At 35.8% G+C, this 21,657-nt stretch overlaps 1 pseudogene; it reads right to left on the minus strand.

Moving 5' to 3' along the window:
• Window positions 1–21,657, minus strand: part of LOC140853302 (galactoside 2-alpha-L-fucosyltransferase-like) — a 42,576-nt pseudogene that overhangs the window by 15,480 nt on the left and 5,439 nt on the right.

A 21,657-nucleotide genomic window follows, 5' to 3' on the forward strand; every position in this document is an offset into this window, starting at 1 on the left:
CTTCTCTAACGTCTCTAGATTTAAGACTCCTTAGAACTCTCATCTCTGGAACTCTTCTTTTTCTCCTCTTTTTCTCTCATATATTAAATTAAAAAAATTAAAAATTTAAAAAAAATAAAAAAAAATTTTGCTGGGACAAAACGAAAATTGTCAAACACAATCTAAAACCTACAAGCCTACAAGATTATTGAAGAAGAAATGGATTCCAATAGACAACCTAAAACTCTGTCGGACTTGTGTTATTCGATTAGCTCTGTCCAACTGTCTAGAATTAGATCCTCGACTAACAATTTTACAATTGATTCTCAAACGATTAACATGCATCCTACATTCACTGAAATTGAAAATTCATACATTTATTCAAGAGAGTTTAAAGATACTCGAATTGTAACTTTGACCAATAGAATTGAAGCCTTAAAATTTAAAAGACATATTTAATTTAATCAAGTGCTAGCACCCATGTGCATTGGATGTGATGCACCATATCATATTGTAGAGGAGTGTCCTTATTTGATGAACCCAACACAAACTGAGCTTATACAGGAGAGTGCATTCAATGAAAGCTACATAAATGAACCTTATGCATCAATCTATAACCCAGGATCCGAAAGTCATCCCAATTTTATATGATCACAAGATACAACATTTGGAGCCCATAATTTTTATCAACCCTATCTATGGTCCAACCAAACACTGAATGATCAATCAGGTTTAGATCCTGAAAAAGGAGTCAACACATTAAAAAAGAGTCTAGATATTTTAGCACAATCAACCTCAGACATTAAAAATACTCTCAATAATTTCATGCAAACCACTGATCAGTTATTTAAACAATTGGGCCAATCAACTATAATGGTTAGTAAACTAGAAGAGGGTAGATTATCAAGCCAACTAGAGGATGATCCTAGAGCTCAGAATGGTCTAGAACTTAAAGACCAGTTCAATCAGTTGAGAACATTCAGGTCTAAGGAACTGGAGGAGATATCCGAAGTTGATGATAATAATGAGGTATCCACACTTAATGACCATTACACTCAGCTAAACCCAAAATTAATTGTTGAATCCCTCATGACACTGATTGAACCTCTGCTTAAAAAAAAAGAGGCAACAATAGGAGATCCAAAAATACTTCCTCAGCACATCGAGTATATAGATCTAGATCTCTTAAAATCCCGACTAGTACTTAAGTTAAATCTAGATCTAATTATAAAGAAAGAATTGTTAGTTATCAGAAAAATGAGTCATATAATGGTCCCAAGTAAAAAGTACCTTGAGGAAGAGCCTGAATTACGTAGAGAATTACAGACTCATGTTAAGATTCAGATAGGAATAAGATAGACACTCTTTTAGCATCTAGCTGAAGAAGTTAAACTTAGCACTTTTTTGGAAGGCAACCCAAATTTTTTTTTACTTTATTTTAACTAATCTTCATTTTTTAGGAATAAAGGACCGCTCTATGTGGAAGCACCTGTCAATAATTTAGTCTGACTGAAGATAATAAACTTAACACTTTTTGAGAGGCAATCCAGTTCCAGCTTTTGCTTTTGTTTTCCTTTACATTTTGTTTAGGTTAATCAAGGCTTGCTTCGTATGTTTTATAGAGATTTGAAGATAATATTGGCTAAATTAGGGAGAGAATTAATTTTGAAAAGACATCTGGATCAGGTGACATCTCTTCTTTTCTTTCTCTTTTTATGCACCTTTTATTTTTTTTACTCTATTGAGGACAATGTCGATTAAGTTGAGGGGACAGAATAATAAAAATTTTTAAATTTCTTAAGTCCTCAAGTAAGTTAGTATTTAGTATTTAAGCATCTGATTACACTTAAGAATCGAGTTAAACTAAGTATTTTTTAAAAAAAAATGATGTACAAATTAGAGAGTTTGTGAGATATTGAGGGATCAAGTATTAAGAAAACTCAATAAGGAGTTAAGTTTAGAACTTAAACAGTTTTCTTTGAGTATTTCTAAATTTTTCTACCAGCATCAAAGAAGAGTTTACTTCTTATGGACTTGTGTAAGATAACTATATATTTCTTCATATATTTAAAAAAAAAAATTAAGTATTTCATGCTGAGTAACCGGGCCTCTTTGTCTAAGCAAATATTGAGTTTCGCATTAATAGGTATGAAGGACAAAGAAGCTTTGTTGTAAAACTAGTTTTAACTCACATCCTGTTTGATTCGAGCAAGTAGGTCCGAGGAGTATTCTATACCTAGTGCCCTAAAGCCATCTAGTTTGGGAGTCATTGACTGAAAACTCACTACATAGATCAAACAAAAAGCTTAAGGGATTAAGACACTCAATAGCAGTACAATATTAAATATATATATATATATATTCAATAAATGAAGGATCGAAGTAACAATATACTTATCCATATAAAAATTAACGATTTAGCGATAAAGGTAGGAATAATTTAGAAAAGTTCATAAAAAGTTTAATATTCTTAATTTAACTCTTATATTGATTAGTATTAATATTCCAATGACATACCTCACTCACGCTCTACTGGATATCAGTGATTCTTTTTGAAAATTATTTAGTGAAATTCGAAACTTTAAGTTAAATGGTACTTAATTCTAAATTTTTTTTTTACTCGAAGACGAGTAAAGTTCAAGTTGAGGAGTGTGATAAGTGATATATTTTTATATTTATTGAAGATATTTTTGATAATTTATGACGCTAATATCTTCTTAAAAATCTAATTTTATGAATAAATTAAATTTTTTTATAAAAATAAATAATTTAAAAAAATATAAAATTAGAGCATATTTATGAAAAATAGATGTTAATTTAATTAAATAATTTAAGTACCAAAATAATATAAAATTTTTACAAAATTTAATACATATTTTTTCTAATTTTTCAGATGAAAATCAGAGCAAAAAATGAAGCCAAAATACCCTAAAAAATCTTAAAAATAGCTTCCGATGCACGGTGGACCGGCCGCTCGGTCCACAGAGCCAGGGCATGATCCACAAAAATAGTTTCATGATCCACAGATGCAGCTCACAGTGCGAGAAGAATTCTGAGCGCAATCCAATGGCTGACATCCATCCCGACCTAGATCCGACAGTCCACGTTTGCTACCAGTTTATAAGTGAAGATTTTGCGCCATCCGATAGCTCAGAACTAATTAGAACCCAGATCGGATGGCTACGGTTTGATCCAACTTTGATAAGGATTAAAATGTTAATTTTTGATCAAATCTGGATGGTCTAAGCCTGATCCGACGGCCAGAAAAATTTTTAAAGATTTTTATATATTTTCTAAGGGTTTTAGGACTCTTTTTTCTATCAAAAAAATATAAAAAATTTATCTATAAATAGGAGGTCCAGAAATAAGTCTTAAGAGGAGAAAAAAATTAGAAAAAAAATAAAAAAAATAGAAAAAAATCAATGAGCTTTAGGGATCAAATATTGGGAGATTATGGAGCTAAAGAGCTTGATGCGTGGCTAAATCTCTTCAATCCAGGAATACGATGAAGCCTGTAAATGAGTTTTTATTTTTTTTCTTGTATTTAATTTTTATGCAATAAAATTATGCTTTTATTTCATATCTTTTTATTTTTTTTTTGAGGTATTGATCCAACCTACATGACCTATACCCTCTATTGACGTACCGTGATCTCTGGATGTAGTACTCACTTTGGAGAGATAGATCGTAGTATATGAGTTTAAATCTTAAATCTTGTAATTGAATTTAAATAGTTTATACTCAATAGGATGAGCTGTGATCTACTGATGCAGTCCGTACCCCTGAGAGATAAGCTATACTAATACCTTAATTACAAGAATTAATATTGCAACATAAAAAAAAAAGAAGAAAATAAATCTAATTTGCATAGTGGATTCAAAATTTTTGGATTATTTCTTTAAATTATTTTTTTTCATAAATTAATTCATATTTTTAATTGAATTCTTGCTATTTTATCCTTCTATAATCAATTCTTTTTTATTTCTTCTTAAAAAAAAAAGAGAATCGTCCTAGACCATCGTGAAAATGATCCCGACTCACCCTATCTATATAGTTTGAGTTTGTTTTTATTCTTGACCGCCTACGATAGTGATCACTGCCTTCAAACTGATAAAGGCATCTACTGTTATAAAGTAATGCCATTCAGTTTAAAGAATACAAGAGCTACTTATCAATGGCTGGTCACCAAACTGTTTAATGCATAAATTAGACGTAACATACAAGTCTACATTGATGACATACTGGTGAAAAGCCTCCAAACTTCTGATCATGTTCGAAACTTAAAAGAAATCTTCGACATACTTTGATGACATCAAATAAAATTGAATCCGATGAAGTATGCATTCGGAGTAACTTCTGAAAAATTTTTCAAATTTTTTATGTCACAATGAGGAATTGAAGTTAATCCTGAGAAAATAAAAACTATCATCAATATGAAGCATCCAAGCTCCAAGAAAGAGATACAATAATTTAATAGAAGGATTGCCGCACTCAGTCGGATCATCTCAAAATCGACAGAAAGATGTTTATCCTTCTTCAAGACCTTGAAACAAGCAAACAATTTTTTATGTTCAGATGAGTGCCGACAATCCTTCAAAGATCTAAAAAGATATTTGATATCTCCACCATTACTTACAAAATCGAAAGTGGGAGAAACTTTGTATCTCTATCTGGCGATTTCGACAGAGATAGTTACTTCGGTACTCGTCCAAGTGGATGAAAATCGAATTCAACGATCGATTTCTTACACCAACAAGGTGCTTCATAATGCTAAAATAAGATATTCAAGAATTAAAAAAATAATTTACGCTCTGATCATATCATCACAATGACTTCGTCTGTACTTCCAAGCACATTCAATAGTCATCTTGATAGATCAGCTGTTGAAGGCAATTCTATACCGACCTAATACTTCAGGTTGAATGGCGAAATGCACAATAAAACTCAGTAAGTTTGATATTCAATATCAATCATGATCATCAATAAAAGCATAAATTTTAGCCGACTTTGTCGTCAAGTGCACTATATCCGACAATAATCCTGAAAATGAACTCGATGATAAATCGAAGTAAATTGAAACTCCTGAGAACGACTTAACATCAGTGTGGGGTGCTACATATTGATGGAGCATCCAACACACAAGACAATAGAGCTGGTCTCATCCTCACCAATTCGAAGGGATTATAACTGAATATGCCCTTCGATTTAATTTTAAAGCCTCGAATAATCAAATCGAGTATGAAGCTCTTCTAGCCGGCTTGAAGATTGTCAAAGAACTTGACATCAACAACTTGAAAGTCTTCACCGACTCACAATTAATTATCAGATAAGTTAAAGATGAGTTTGAAACCTGAGATACTATTATGATGAAATATTTTCAGAAAGTGATAGATCTTATATCGATCTTGAAATATTTTGAAATCTCTCACATTTCAAGAGCAAAGAATGCTCGAGTTGATATACTTTTTTGACTCAAAACCACTTCATTCAGCTCGTTCGGTCAGACGTTCATCGAATGTCTCGAACAATCGAACATTGATAAAGTCGAAGAAGTACTGTAAATCAATGATGAGTCAAGCTAGATGGATCCAATCATCCAGTATTTGACTGATGAAACTCTACCTGCAGATCTCTTAAAAGCCAAACGACTACGATGGATGACCTCGCATATTTTAATGAATGAATAATCCTATAAAAGGTCATTCTCTCTTTCCTTGCTAAAGTGTTTGAGACCAACAGATACCGACTATATACTCCAAGAAATTCATAAAAAAATTTATGAAAATCACTTGAGGGGCAAATCACTGGCTTATAAAGTTTTGTGATAAGGATATTATTGGTCCACCATGAAGAAAGATGCAGCTGAACTTGTCCGAAGATATGAACTATGTTAGAAGTATGCTAACATACAACATCAACCGGCCAGCCAGCTGACATCAATTATTGCACCATGACCCTTCATACAATAGGAAATCAACATACTTGGTCCTTTCCCTCCAACATCTGATCAGAAAAAATTTATAGTGGTTACCATTGATTATTTCACGAAATGAATGGAAGCTGAACTCCTAGCACAAATCATCGAAAGTAAGAAGGTAGACTTCATTCAAAAATTAATCATATATAGATTCGATCTATCACATACCATCATCACCGACAACGATCGATAATTTGACAATCAGAATTCAAAGAGTTTTGTGCAAACTTTCATATTACGCACAAACTCATCTCAGTCGGTCATCCACAGTCCAATGATGAAGTGAAGGTAACAAATCGAACCAGACTAAATGAAACTAAAAGCCTCTGAGTGGAAGAATTATATCCGATCTTATGGACATATCGGACAACTCCTCATATACCGACAAAAGAATTATCGTTCAACCTAGCTTATGAAACTGGGACGATGATTCCACTTGAGATCAAATTGCTATCAGCAAGAGTGAAACAGTATAATAAGCCGAGCAATTCTGAATGTCAGAGAGCTGACCTAAACTTACTTTCGAAAGTTTAACAGTAAGCTCAAGTTCGAATGGCAGCATATCAGCAAAAAATAGCTCGATATTATAATACAAAAGTCAAGCCGAAGATCTTTCGTTCAGGAGATCTGATTCTAAGAAAAGCAGAAGTTTCAAAGCCTCTGGATCAAAAAAAATTATCTCCAAATTGGGAAAGACCCTACAGGGTAACAGAGACACTTCGTTCGGATGCATATTGGTTAGAAATCTTAGATAGAACAACTATCCCTCAAACTTGACATTTTGATAATTTGAAGATATACTATCAATAAAGTTATACATATATGATATTTGGAATGAAAAATTGGGATCCTGAATCTTGAAATCTTCAGTCAACTACAAGTCATCTACAAAAATGACATCAAACTGATAAGTAATCGATCAATTTTTATCGACTATATCTTAATTTTTTATTGTAAAAATCTACTTAACTCGAACGACAATATCAAATCGATAAATAATTGATCAGTTTGTACTGATTATATCTCAATTTTTCATTGTAAAAATCAACTTACTAAGTATATCTTGATTTTTCATTGTAAAAACTGACTTACCGACTATATCTCAATTTTTCATTATAAAAACTGACTTAAGTCGAATGACTACTGATGTCGACTTAGTTTTAGCTAAGCAAAATATTATACTGACTCGACTCTGGTCGAATAAAAAATATACCGACTAGACTACAATCAGTCGAAAGATATTCGACTTAACACCATCTATCAAATATCTAAAAAGTATACAAGTCGGCTGACACCCGACTAGCGGATAAATTTTACTATGATTATTGGTCGACATTCAATTCATCAATGGATGATTGGTAATCCGACTGTTATTTAACAATATTGACAGTACAAGTGTAAAAAGAGATTCCATGAAAAATTTCTTTTCATTCATTGAAAAAGAGATTACAAAATTAGACCCAAAGTTCGATTACAAAATTGGACTTGTTGTCCGATTATAAAAAGAAAAAGAAAAAGTATTACACTGGTCACTAGTCAGCTTCTTCTTCACCTTTCTCTGGTATAACTTTGGTGGTTGGAGCAAGTTCTAGTGCAGCTAATGCATCTCTTTCATTCGACGCGGTGGTCTCCTTAGCAACCTTTTTCCTCGAACTAGGAGGGATGATGCTGTTCAGGTCCAAGTTTGAATATAATTTTTCAACTGCATTCCTGCCGTCCTCGTATCCGACACAGTAAGAGGCGAATCCACCCTCGAAAATTTTATCCTTGAATTTTTATGATTCTTTAAAATTCTCGATGGCAAGACTCAGAGCACCTTTCGTCGATTCAGCTTCTTCCTTAGTGGAGGCCGACTCTACATCGGCCAGTGCCAACCTCTTCAAGGTGGCCCAATTTCTTCCGCACTCCATCTCAAGCTCTTCTATGCATCCATCTCTCTCTCCAAAGTCGATTAATGAAATGTTTCTTGCTTTTGATCCGAGATTCAAGAGATGCGATGCTCTATTGAGCAGACCCTAATTCGACTTTGGAGGACAATAGTTCGGCCGTCACGCAGGAGATCTCTTCCTGGAGCATCTTCTCTCATTCAACTATCACTTGAAGTTGTTCGACAGTAGCAACTTTCTCGACATTGGCGACCGCCACCTTGTCCATTCTCGTCTGACGAAGCTCAATAATTTTTGATATCCGCTCTCTAAAGCGTGCAAATCGTGTGCCCACTGAAAGGAAAGAATAAGTCAAAAAAAAATAAAATAAAATGAAGAAAGGAGTTAAATAAAAAGAAAACTTATTCCAAGTATTATTGGGTAAAAAGAAGAATATATTTCGAACACTGTCCGATCTTTCCTGTTCTCCCTGTCTGTTGGGAGAAGTGCAACTTCGATGAGTCGTTTGGCCAATGATGGATTGGCCAAGGTAGACTCACCGACAGAGATTCGGATATCGAAAAGAGTGGAGAGACCCACCGATGATCCATTGTCGGCAGAGATAGCTGACACCTTTTTTCGCTCCGCAGTCGACGGTCATTCGCTTGAAACTGCCATAAAGTCGGTGCTCGACTACGCTTGAGACTACGCCACTTGAGGAATAGCTTACACAGCAGTAGATAGTTCTGATTCAGTTGTGACTGTAGAATTGGCTCGAACCCTGATTGATGGAGCTGCTGATAGTTCTGGTGCGGCATCTTCATCTCTCACCGTCTCAACTCTGATCGATGGTACTTCAATTAGAGGAAGCATTGTCAGAGCCGACAACACTATAACCGACTCAATGCCGGGAGCTATCATCAATGGGATGTCGGACACCATCGTCGGTACCGACTCAGTGTCACCCTGACTTCTTTTCGACGGTAGGGATGGCCCAACGTCGATCGCTGCTCTCTTCTTAGCAACATGTAGACAGATGTCGGTAGCTGAGACGTGTGCTATCGACCACATAGCTGCAATCAAAAGATAAAGTTTCGTACAAAGTTCAGTATAAAGTTTAGAAGCAAACAAAAAACAAAGCGACCAATTATGCAATATCTAAATAAGTTACTGAACTAAGTCCGGCATCATAGAGAGCCTGCTCTGTCATCAGTTTTCGTTATGCTGGAACTTTCATATCTTTAAGTCAGAGAAAATTTTTTCGATCGATGATGTCAACCTGACTATGCTCATTGGGGTCGATTCTCGGATCTCCCCAATATGAAGGAAAACTCCAAAGAGACGAAGAAGAAATAAAAAAAATTGATTCTTCCATCTATGAATGGATGATGGAAGATCGAAAATGAAAGAAAGATCTTTCTTCGGGTTGAAAAACCACCAACCTTTGATTTTTGGGTGGGGGTGCAGAACAAAGAAAGCTCAAAAAAAAGAAGGACCAGGGTTGGTCGGGATAAGATGACACAACAAGGCAAAGCTAATAATCAGTCGGATAGAATTCGGAGCCAGCTGAGCGGGACAAACGCAATAATAATCAAGAATATTCTAGATAAACTCTAGAATCAAAAATCGAAGATTGGCCCGAAAGTCCTCTACATAGAATGCAACCTGACTTGGAGGAGGAGAGTTCACCTGACCGTCCGGATCATAAGCAAAAAGTTGAAATTTCTCCAGGATACGGTACTATTCCTAGAGCCGATCAATATTGGATCCGAACAAGAAAAAAACCTCTGTCTCCAGATCCGAAGGAGAATCGTCAATCAAATTCTCCGACCGACTATCTCAAGACGATGAAGCTTTCACTTTCTTCCCCCTATTTGCCATTGAAAAAAAAAAGAAAAGAAAAACCTAGGAGAAAAAAATGAGAACTCGACCTGGAACAAAGAAATGACGCGAATGGGAAAATGATGCGAACGGGGAAAGCTCTCGGTACCTGGGGCAGAACCTTCTGTTATAGAGAAAAATGACGAGTGTGAAAGCAGAAAGTCCAAATGAAAGTGACTTTATATATATAGGACCCCTCAATGGTCTCGATGAAGTTGTTCAAATCGGAGCTTTCCCAAATTTCGACCTATGGCTATATCAAAATCGATCATTGATCGGACAGTTTGACGTACCTACCCTCAGATCATGCCACCTCATCACAATCTGTGTGGATGGTACAAAGCCAATGATATCTGAACACGTGGTCGAAATCGACTAGTCAGAATTAAATCGTCCAGATTTGCCGAACATCAGACTATCTTCTCGAAGTGACACCCCAACGATGATTTTACAGATATCGAAATGACAAAATGGCAAGAGACCCTTCGTGTTTCGAAAAGTTATTAATATCTACCATCGAATTGGAGCTCGAGATAATACGTGATAACTTCTTTTGTCTAATGTGTCAAACCACGTGACAATCCACATGTCAGACTGCCTTGAATTTGGAAGTGGAGGGTAACTGTTAAGGCAATGCAGCTGACTCTTCGATTCCGACTTTTAATCGGCCTGATAAGCACGAACTGCCGACTGTCAATCGGTTAGCTGACTGACAGTTGGCTATCCTCAACTATCAATAAACTTCAATTATAACAACTCGACTGATTTCAAACAATGACCATCGGCATATCAAAATTGCTGATCGATGGTCATTCGGACTTCCACAACTGCTGACATACGATCGACATATGACATATTTTGATTACCGACATATAGTCGGTTTATCAGAAATTGCCAACGCAAAAAGTGTATAATAGCCAGAACATGATCAGTGACGGATATAACCATACATCCCATGATCACATAATACCCGAACAAGTGGGATCCACGTGTCTAACTGTTACAGATGGTTACCAACTACTCGTCTATAAAAAGAGATAAATGAACAATATTTAGTAAAAATTTTTGAGGGCTGAACTCTGCTTTTTTGAATATTCATCTGCTGTTCACCACTTTCTACTGACTTAAACATCGAAGGATCTTCGTCGGATATGATTTTGATCAGTGCAGACTTCATTTTGCAGGTGCTCTTCACCGATGATGGGCGCAATAGAGAATTGGACGCAATAGATATGTTATTCATGTCATCATTAATCGGCTACATAATCACTTATTTAAATGGTTTCCGCCATATAATCAAGCATGTAATCACTGGTTAATGCCAATTGGGACTTTGGATAAGAAAAAATAGCTGGGATAGAGAGAAAGATGATATTAAAAAATTACAAAATATTAGATATTAAATTTAAGTTTTTTGAAATTTAGGGACTTATTAAAAAACCAACCAAAATTTGGACGATCAAAAGTATAATTAACCTCAGTTGTTTTTTTTTTTTTTCATGAAAGGCACCATGGAAAATGTATTCTTAGCACAAGGTATGCATGGGCCGATATTTAAACGTAACTCAACGAACGAAGACTTTGTATTACGAGAGGCTGGGTCTTTAAACAAGCAAGGATAGGTAAATTGTTGGTACATCCAAGGTCCTCCTTTTTTTATTCGGTTCTCACATCAAATTTTGTTGGCTGAAAAATCTATATTTTTTTATTAAGAATTTCGGGATCATAACTAAACTCAAATAAAATTATTTAAAAATAAAAATAAAATATATATTAATATATATATATATATATATATATATATATATATATATATATATATATATATATATAATGCCGACCAAATATAGGCTTAGATTCAATAAGATCAAAACAGACAATGAAAATTCTATATCGATGATCCAAATCATTGGATACGGTCTACTATTTCAAAATTACTTATACATAAAAAATCATATGATTTGAAGATCCCTGACCTATGCATCAAGTGTTCAAAAAATATATCTAATTCAATTTTATTTATGCTATCTATTTTTGATTTCTTGATGCATAAGTTAAAAAATTTTAAATCATATAATTTTTTATATATAAATAATTTTGAAGTAGTAGATCACATTTAACAGTTTGAATCATTGATGTAAAATTTTTATTATAAAATTTTGATCTAACTGGATCTGTATCCGTATCGGCATACAATCAATCTAATTCTAATCTAACATTAATTATATATATTTTTATCTGTTGTACGGATGCATAGCACCAATTCAGTTAAAAGTCGTTACTAAAGTCCACTCTCAGGGAGGTTTATTTGTTAAATACCAACGTATTGCCCAAGGTTGCAGCATTCCCTCCACCTCCACCGTTCATTCACAGGATGTCTGATGTGGTGCAATCTCCGTAGTGGGACTGGACCTCCAGATCAAGCTTGAACTGGAGAGATTAACGAAATTGGATCACGAACGAGCATAATTAATGCTCGTCATATTTTCAACGTGTGGGCTTTGTACTTCGTTATAGTCCTCGCCGTCAGCTTTTGGGAGGCGGAGATCTCCTTTTCAGGCGGTACAAGCTGGGGAGGTCAATCCTTATGACTTGCTTTTTCTTGACGTCGTCTTACTTCTTACTCGGTGCATGCATCATCTTCGAGCCATATAAAGAGCCTCCACGTTCTTACGTCTCCATTTCCATCCTTTTTTAAGGGGTAGAACTGTAGAAGCTGTACATCTCTATTTAGTTGCATGTGCGTGGCACTGGGAGCAGGCAAAAATTTCCTCAATGGAAGGGCTCTCAGCTCCCAAAAGCATTAAAAACAAAGCACGAAGCAATGTTGCTTGCCTATCAAGAAGCGTTCTTGCTAACTTAGTACGTACTCTAACTTGCTGTCTTGTTTGTAGCCTAGGTAATAAGACTGCTAATTCGGTAGCTAAATAGTTTATCCAGAAACGCTCTAATAAATTATTCTAAAAATTTGCTGACCTTCCAGATCAGACTCAATGATGATCCCAGGTCAGCGGAGATTAAACTACATTTTCTCTCTTCTACGGGGTGGGTTCATATGATCTTTTTTTCCTTCTTCTATTGACTCAAGCTGGCTGAATTTTCTCTTTTTATTAAACAGAGAGGAACAGAGAACGAGCACATATCTCAAAGGCCAAAGGATTCCAAACGATCTGTATTTTTTCTGTTTTTTCGCATCAGAGAGACTCAAACGAGTTTAGATGGGATGGGAAGCACCTGACAAGACCCATCAAAATTCGGTAATTAATAAATTTTTAAAATGGAGTCCCTCAACGGTAGCTTCTAATTAAGGGCAAACCTTAGAGGAGGCATTTATGGTTGGACTTGTTGTCCGGTTGGTTCTCGCTGGCATTCAAAGAATGCCAAGGGTTTTACTATTTCTCCTCGATCTCCATCCTTGTTTAAGCAGCGAAGGAGTAAAAGGGAAGGCAGCTCCTTGGAAATCCTCTTTTTGAGGATCAGCTGTATGTAGTTGGCAGTTTCTGTTTGGCATCTACCTCTTTTAAGTCAGAGATCACAGCTTCCAAACCAAGTGGTCATATGTAACTTCATACTCTCAAGAAAGATTGCGGACTAGCATACAACGTGCCCGTGATTTAAAAACAGATGATCATTAAAAAAAAAAAAAATTACCTCAATTGGATAAAGTACAGTTAGGGTATTCAAAAGTTTATTGTATAATTCGGCTTCAGATGTCTCACTCTTAAATAGGGATGGTAAGTTTTTAGCCATCCCACTAAACATCCTACTAGAACACGGGATGAGTATGGATTCTAAAAAAAATCCAAAATGGATTTGGATCGAATATGAGTAATGATATATCCTATCTCAAATCCGACTCTGTATAATGTTAATCTATATCACTCTTTCAAATTATAATTATATTATAATATTTATATATATCTGATACAATCCAGTCTAATCCTTTTTATCTGTCTAACCAGGTCCGACCTACATCTCTATTTGACCCGACTTGAGGCGCTTACGAGGCAGGGTGTGGCGGCTATGAGGTTTTAATTGTGAGGTGGGTGCGAATATTGGTTGACGACCGATTACCATCTCTAGTCCTAAATCCTATGCAGTCCTCTCTGTAATATGGTCTATATAAAGTTTTGTGATCCTTCTGAATCAAAGCTTCCTATCAAGGAAACTAAAAGCTACTGAATCCAAGCAATAGATAGAAAAATATATGCTTCCCTATCTCATAGATAAACCACTTGGCTTTACAAAGAAGCAGATCCTTTTGGTCAATTCAAGAGGACTCAATCCCCCAACGGTTTGGTTTCTGTAACCTTTCTCTGACAATGCAATATTCATCTAGTGGTCTTTCTTGATCCACTTATATATCATCCCTAGCTAGTAGCTAGGTTTCTAACTTTGGCCTTCATCTTGCGAGGAAGGCTTAAAATATTTCAGATTCTCAGCATTATTACTAATTAAATACTTCTCATGCATGGTGGCAGATCAAGCTGGAAGGTGCTCTCCCATATCTTCTTCAAAATTTAATTTGAACCATGCAGAATTTCCTTCAGTTTATTCATTTGCCTTCCACCTTCTTTCTTCATCTGGAGCCAAACTCTAGGTCCCCCTTGTGAAAGTTGCACTTTACATGATGCTTGTCATGTTGATCCTCGTACCTTTATTCTAATCGATGCAACTGTACCTCGACTTTCTGATGCACCATGTAATATCATCAAGAAACCCTTTGGACTTATCCGTGGTCTCTCTTTCTTGTTGTTCTTTGTTGCAGAACCAACTGTAAACTCTAGATGGAGGGCTTGTGTTAGATAGCCAACCATACCTTAAATATGGCTTCATGTGTAGAACCGTAGATAGCTTGATTATAGACAAACTAGAACTAGGGCAAGCTATCATCCTAGTGTTTGAATGCTTAGAATTGTAGCCTTGAAGGAGGTGCACTATCGATGATTTCCAAACTCCGTCTAACCATCTATTTGCAGGTGGATAGCGATGCTCCACTTCAATTTGATATCCATCATCCTCTACAAAATCTCCAAAAACTACTTAGAAAACGACTGTCTCAATCCGAAGTTATGGAAGAAGGCAGTCTAAAATTTCTTCGACTTTATCCTGAGTCACCTCTCCTAATTTCCTAGATTTTAGATGTACCTTGTCAAAGTATGTTTTGAGGTGAAATTTTATTTTGACTGCTTTTTGAGATCAAAATGATAAAAATTTTCCTTCATTATTATGTCCATGGAATCTTAGGGGTTGACATCACATCATGGAGTTCGAAATTTTATTTCAAAAACATCTCATTGATATCACATACAAATGAGAATACTCGAAAGTTGGTGCACAATTTAATTTCTAAAGTGGCGTATCTTACTCTTGGACCTTATCCCAGCTTATCTATATTGGACCGAATGGTCTACACTAATCGTGTAAACCTCTTGAATCATAGTACTAGATAATGATTAGATGGGCGAAAAGCACTTATTCCTACCAAAGTTTCTAATGATTTTGAGTTATGCCTGAAAAGATTTGTGATGCTTGTACATGGAGTCAAAAATCTATAGAAGCTTCATAAGAATTATGAAAAATTTAAAGCACTTATAAAACGTTAATCAATGTCTAATTATCATACATGCCAATAAATTTGTATCATGTCAAATACTAGTTCTTATAAATTGTGACAAGGTTCATAATCATTAAATTTCATCGCTAAAAAAAAAAATCTTGCAAAATATAATATGATCCCTCTCATCATTCATTGTTCAAAAAAATGGCATATCCAGTTTTTTTTTTTTTCTTTTACAATTTTCCAATAGTCAAATGCAAAGTTGACTTTCCAGTAGCCACAATATTGATCATAATTTAAAAATTAAGAATACCATGGACCCTGAGAAAGTGGGAAAAAATCTTGGTTTCTAGCATCCGAAAGTAGGGCTCGTTCAGACCAGCTTAAGGCCATTCTTCATGTCCTCACAATGCCTCACGTACGGAGTACAGCTCCTGCGTCAACACTGGTGTTTGCTGCCTTGCAACCATAGAAGGGAGGAAAGTGGTAACAAGGTTCCATGGACATGGCTAGACGACAATCAGGATTACTCGGTATCATGTAATCAATGGCTTTAGACCAGAAGTCCTTGAGCCACATACCCAAATGTGGACCAAGTGGAGGTGACCAACGTATCACACAAGCTCAAGAGATAGATCTCTGCCCATGCTTTCATCTCATGCGTCGTGTTCCCCGTCTGCTCGGCTCCTTTCATGGCTCGGCTGATAGACACTAATGATCTCACCAGTCGCTGTTGGATGCTCCCAATACATTCTCCTTATCTTCTCAAAGTACGTAGAATCCAAAGAAGTTAGAGCACGACTTTGGACTTGGCACCAGTACTAGTTGAAACCACAGGTCCATGGAGACTGATATTGGGCAGCAGCTTTTCCTCTAGTGCACATTTAAGGATCCGATTCAAGTACTCAAGTGGATGGTTCTTCCATTGAAGATTCTGATCTGTAAACCCACTCGTTCATCAGCCTTGGTTAATAAGATTCATAAGACCTGGTAATCAAACCCCACACCGGGGTTTGTAGGGTGGAAAAGAAACGTCCCAAATGATGGAAAACAGTATCCTCTCAGGGAATAACCGACCAAGTTCTTCTTCAAATGTGGGGATGAAGAAGAGGGCTGGCACAAAGTATTGGTTGGAACTTACACGAGCCAAAGGATTTCGGCAGCAGTCGTTGATCATCTTCGGCAGAAGAAAAGCTGGTCAAAGTCACTAAACCATTGGCTAGATTAAGGAAGACATAAGAAGATAATGACTCATTTGAAGAACCATTGATGCCATTACCCATGACTTTATTTTCAGCATGTTCCCGAAACACTGAGGAGAGTTTTACTTAAGCTTCTAAACTGGTTTCTCGGAGAGAAATCCTGTGGTAGAAGCCATGAGGTATCAGAAAGGGTTCGCAGAAGAGATCACCTATGCTGAATGTCTCTCAATAAGTAAGACCCTGTTTGTAAGAAGAGCATAAAGGAATGCTGAAGTAATAGACATTATCCTATTCCCCAAACCGCTGAATGGCATCACTGTCAGTAGCCGCATTCTGTAGTCTCATTGCTGTAACCCTTCTCCTTTCTTCCCCTTCCCAAGGGCTTCAACCGGTCGATGGCCTTTTGTACGGCTTGGTGTTTGGACCACATCTCTTCTGGAGAGCTTCATGTTTTCTTAGCCTTTCCAATAGATAAGGAGAAGGTTTGTGGGGTGATTCTTTGCGATACAGAACAGATTGGTACCTGCTCAGACAAGATCCTTCATCAAACCCAGCAGCCAGCAAGCCCCCAAGAGTTTGTCCTTGTGACATTTTTTTGGTGAATGTTGTCCTCTGTTATATTTTCTGGAATCATTGTCCTCTTGACATTTTTCTGGAGAAAATCGTTCTTGGTGACATTTTCATTCAGAAAATTGGCCTTTGTGTTGTTAGGGGATGCAAAGGAGCAATTTTCTGAACCTGATAATTTCACATATAAGAGGGCATTAGCTTAATGAATTGGAGAGGTCAAAATTATAATGCTTTTTATAATGACTCAAATAGGAGAGCAATTCAATGTCGAAAAAAGAATAGGAAGACCAACATTTCTTTTTTTGACAAAAAAGAAAGATCAATAGGTAAAATTATACCACCAACATGATTGCACACTGCACCAATGAGCATACCTGCTTTCTGTGCATGGATCACCATGACGAGCACATCCTGATTGGGATGCATAGGGAAGAGTTATAGTGTATGGCCACATGGGGTACATGGTATAAGATATAATTTCTCAACCAACTGCCCCACAATTTGACAGTTGAATAATTTCTACGTATAGTAAAATATAATTAAAAAAAAAAGAAAAGAAAACTAAAATGATCTAGTTAATTCTTAAATAGTTTGGCCTAGGGATTAGAAGCTTGGCTTGGTTACTTTGTGCTAACCGATTAATATGGTCTGATCAAGATGGTGATCAAGTAAATACAGGTTGACTTAGTACCAAACAATTCCCTATTTATGGATGTAATCATACGTTCAGGTCACAATTTTGAATTATCACACAAAGGCTAATAAGATCTAACTTAATTAAGATTAATTAATTAATTGGCTAATCATGTCAAATTAACAAATATATCATTTCTTGCATGTATGTCGTCTAAACGGCAACCTTTGTTTTGCATGAGTTACATGTGTTTGGCCATATTACTTGTTTAACGAATATATTTGTCATAGATCGCAAAATAAATTAAAAAACAAAGTCCTAAGAATAAAAAATCCAATCATAAAAAAATCACAACAGAATAATCTTTGCCTTTTCTAATCCCAGTATTCTTAACAAAAATCCAAACTGAAAACCATGGAATAAAAAACCCTAAAACTCCAAAGATTAGAAGACAAACGACAAAATTAATTGAAGAAAAAGATACAAATAATCACAAATGAACACGTAAACCAACAAAAGAATAAGACGAAGACTTCATCCATTATCTTCCAATCATTCTTATAACAGGAGACAAGAAGAAAAGAATTAAAAGTCCCACATTGTTCTCTATAAAATCATTGAAAAGGACTAGAGAAGAAGAACAAAAAGATCAAGACAAAATAAGAAGACAGAAGAACGAAACGTTTTAACGAAACCAATCACACAACAACAGAGAGAAACTTTGAAGGAGGAGGAAGACATTAATCTATACCGTGTTTTGCCGTTGCTTCGAAGCTTTCTGCCCTTCCTTCAACTCGTCCAGCCCTACAGTACAAATCCAATCCAGGGAAGGTGTTCGACTGTAGATGATGAAGATGAGAGGCGGAGCATCAGCAAGAAGCCGGCGAGACCACCGGGGGCCTCACCGAGCCCCAAAGAGGCTTCCTCTCCGGCAGGGCTGAGAAGCCCCCTCCTCGTTCTCCGGCTCGTGGAACCGCTACCTGGAGATGGTTGTTGTTGCGCTGCTGCCTCCGGATCCGCTTCGTCTCCATCACCACGCTTCTCTTCTGGCCTTATGGGAAACAGAAGACCAGATATAGGAGGGAACAAATAACAAGCATGTGCAGTGCACGTGATGGTAGAAAAAATATATATATAAAAGACGAAAAAAGAGAGAAAAAGCCGAAATATCGTTTGTGTACGCTTTGGTAATCTCGGGCAGTATTTTTTTTGATAATATGGTAAATGGTTTCCCGGGTTACCATATTGGGAGGATTAGAATAACTAGGTTTTGCGAAAATCTCGAGAAATCTTCGTGGATATTTGATCTTCCCAAATTTGTCCCAAGCTTCCTCGATCATCTCGGTTACGGTTTCCACCGAAATGGCCGAGATGGGACCAAGATAAGCGGGTTTAATTAAAAGGCCTCTCTCTTCTTGGAATCAAGAATTATTTATTTTCAGTCCTTATTTACTTTTAAATTTAAATTCTTCTGTTTTAAAAAAGAGAATAATAAGATGAGGATTTTTGTTTTCTTGGTTTTGAACCAGTGCTGTTGTGTTAAAACCTTGAGTTTGAGTGTCATGAAACAAGAAGGCTTGTTATTGACTTGAGGCCAAAATTTGGTAGATATAGTGGCAGACTCGGTGCATGCAAGTTAGGCGCGGGATAGGATGATAAAATTACCTTAAATTGCTATTTAGGCTGCAAATGGGTTTAGTAAAACTAGGATGTCCTTGACCTAATCCAACATAATTTCATATTCAAGTCATGATTTTCGATCCAAACCCAACCAATTATTTGATCAGGTCGAGCCAAATCAATTCTATGGAAAGAATTTTAGGCTTTGACCCACAAATATTCCGATCATGTCGGGAAAGTATGATTTGGACTTAACCTGAAAGTTCGAGTCCGATCTGGGACCGATCAAGTTGGGTTTGTTATTTCTTTACAGCTAAAATACAATGAGCAACACTTAAACATAAAATCATAAAATTTAAATAAAACTAAAACGGGCAGATTTAAACTTGGAATTTCATTCCAAAATAAAATTTAAGCAACTAATTGGGTATTCTAAGGTTTACAAACTAATATTTTAAAGTACATAATAATATATTGATGTACTTGAGAGTATTATCAACAAGAATCTACCAAAAGAAACAATGAAATATGAATGTCTAAATACAATTAAGTGAATATGTATAAACTATAGAGATAAATAATATTTACTAAAACATGTATAAAATTCTATAAATAATAAAATAGAGATAAATATTTACTAAAACAAACCTACAGACCTAATAATGCATGCAGAAGCTAAATATAAAATGTCAATTTCCATCTGGTGTGACGTTGGTTGTCTCCATTGTCACATGTAAAGAATTAGTTGGCTAACTTGGGTAATCTTACAACGATCGATGGTCACCAAATATATCTTGTTTACCCCTAACTTCCCTCCATCCGTTGTTTCTCTCTAATGTTGATGGCATATGTTGTGTTATGTTGTGTTTTCCTTAGATGTATTTGCGAGATTAATCCTTCTCCTTTAATTAAAAAAATTAATAATGCTAATTTTGTAAGGACTAAGTACCATTCTAGTCATTAATTTTTGGGGTAAAATAAGGCAGCCAAAGCAAAAGATAGAATGTAATGATGGAGTTAATTATTGCCTCTAAAATTGTTCTCCCAATGGTCCTTAGATTGATCTACTCAGTTTCTTAAATGTGCTCTAGTGAATTTAATTTCCAACTTAAAATGGTAATATAAGAAACAAGTTGTAATAAAATAAAAGGAAAAACAATAAAAGAAATTTCACTAGATTAAAATAGAACTAAAAAAAAACTAATTGACATGAATTTAATGAAACTTGCAACCTAAGTCATGACTCTGCCTAGCTAGTCCAACCCTACTGTCTAGTTGCTTGTGTTGGGTCTGGTTAAAGGATGACCTATTTGAAAGAGTAGGTGCGCTATTGGTTATACATTTTTCTGTGCCACCTAGACCAAACCTGGCCCATATACTAACTAGGTTTAAAATGGACCCAACATTATGGCTTGGACAATCCTAGTCTGCTTTAACAAAACTGAAAGCCCATATTTGGAGTCCCCTACATACTCTATGAATAACCTAGTAGTCATATTTGTAGGATGGGCACTAATTTATTTGCAGGAGAAGGTTCTATTAACGTTGAGCAGTAGTCTTGTGTTGATTCTTCTACTCATTTTCCATGTCAATATTTATTTTCCATCTAAATGTATAATGAGTACACCTTTCCTTTTTTCAATCCAGCATTGGACATGACCATCGAACTGAACTAACCTTGTTGGTTAATGGCTTTCAACTAGCTCAAAATTCATGACTAAAAACAAAACCATGCCGACCTGGTCATGCATGCTTGCTCTAATCTTGATCTTGTTGGGTTGCAAGCCTAATATTGATGAAGTTGAATTTAATTTTAAAATTGGATTGGAGCAACTTCCTCAACCAATATTCTTAAACATAGCGGGATATTGACACATTTGTTGTTCGGGTCACTATCAGCGAATTGACCACAGGTGGATCCATTAATCTGTGACAATATAAAATAAAAAATATGAATTAGGAAAGTATAGAATAATAATTTTATTATATATAATGATGAGCACTTGAAAGCGATCTTTTTGGTCTCTGCTCCAATATGAACATCAGTTTACCGATGGTTCAACCACGGACATGTCAAAACCTTTTCCTCGAAGCAATAAAGCAGAACCCATCTAAAAAAATCTTCTAACTTCTTGGAATCAAAAAGGGAAGAGCAATTTCAAGCCCAGACTCAAAACAATCCTGCTTATATATTTTTCAGATCAGTGTCCATATAAACATACTAACTATCATACTACCGGTCAAATCTATAAGTCAGAATTACGATAACTACTGCATATTCATAAAAAATATCAAAGTCTATCTCTAGTTTGCTTTCTCATACCGAATCCCTGAGTCAAGCTAAACCTCTAAATCTATAAAAATAATAA

This window comes from Elaeis guineensis, chromosome 13 (genome assembly GCF_000442705.2).
Source record: "Elaeis guineensis isolate ETL-2024a chromosome 13, EG11, whole genome shotgun sequence".
NCBI lineage: Eukaryota > Viridiplantae > Streptophyta > Magnoliopsida > Arecales > Arecaceae > Elaeis > Elaeis guineensis.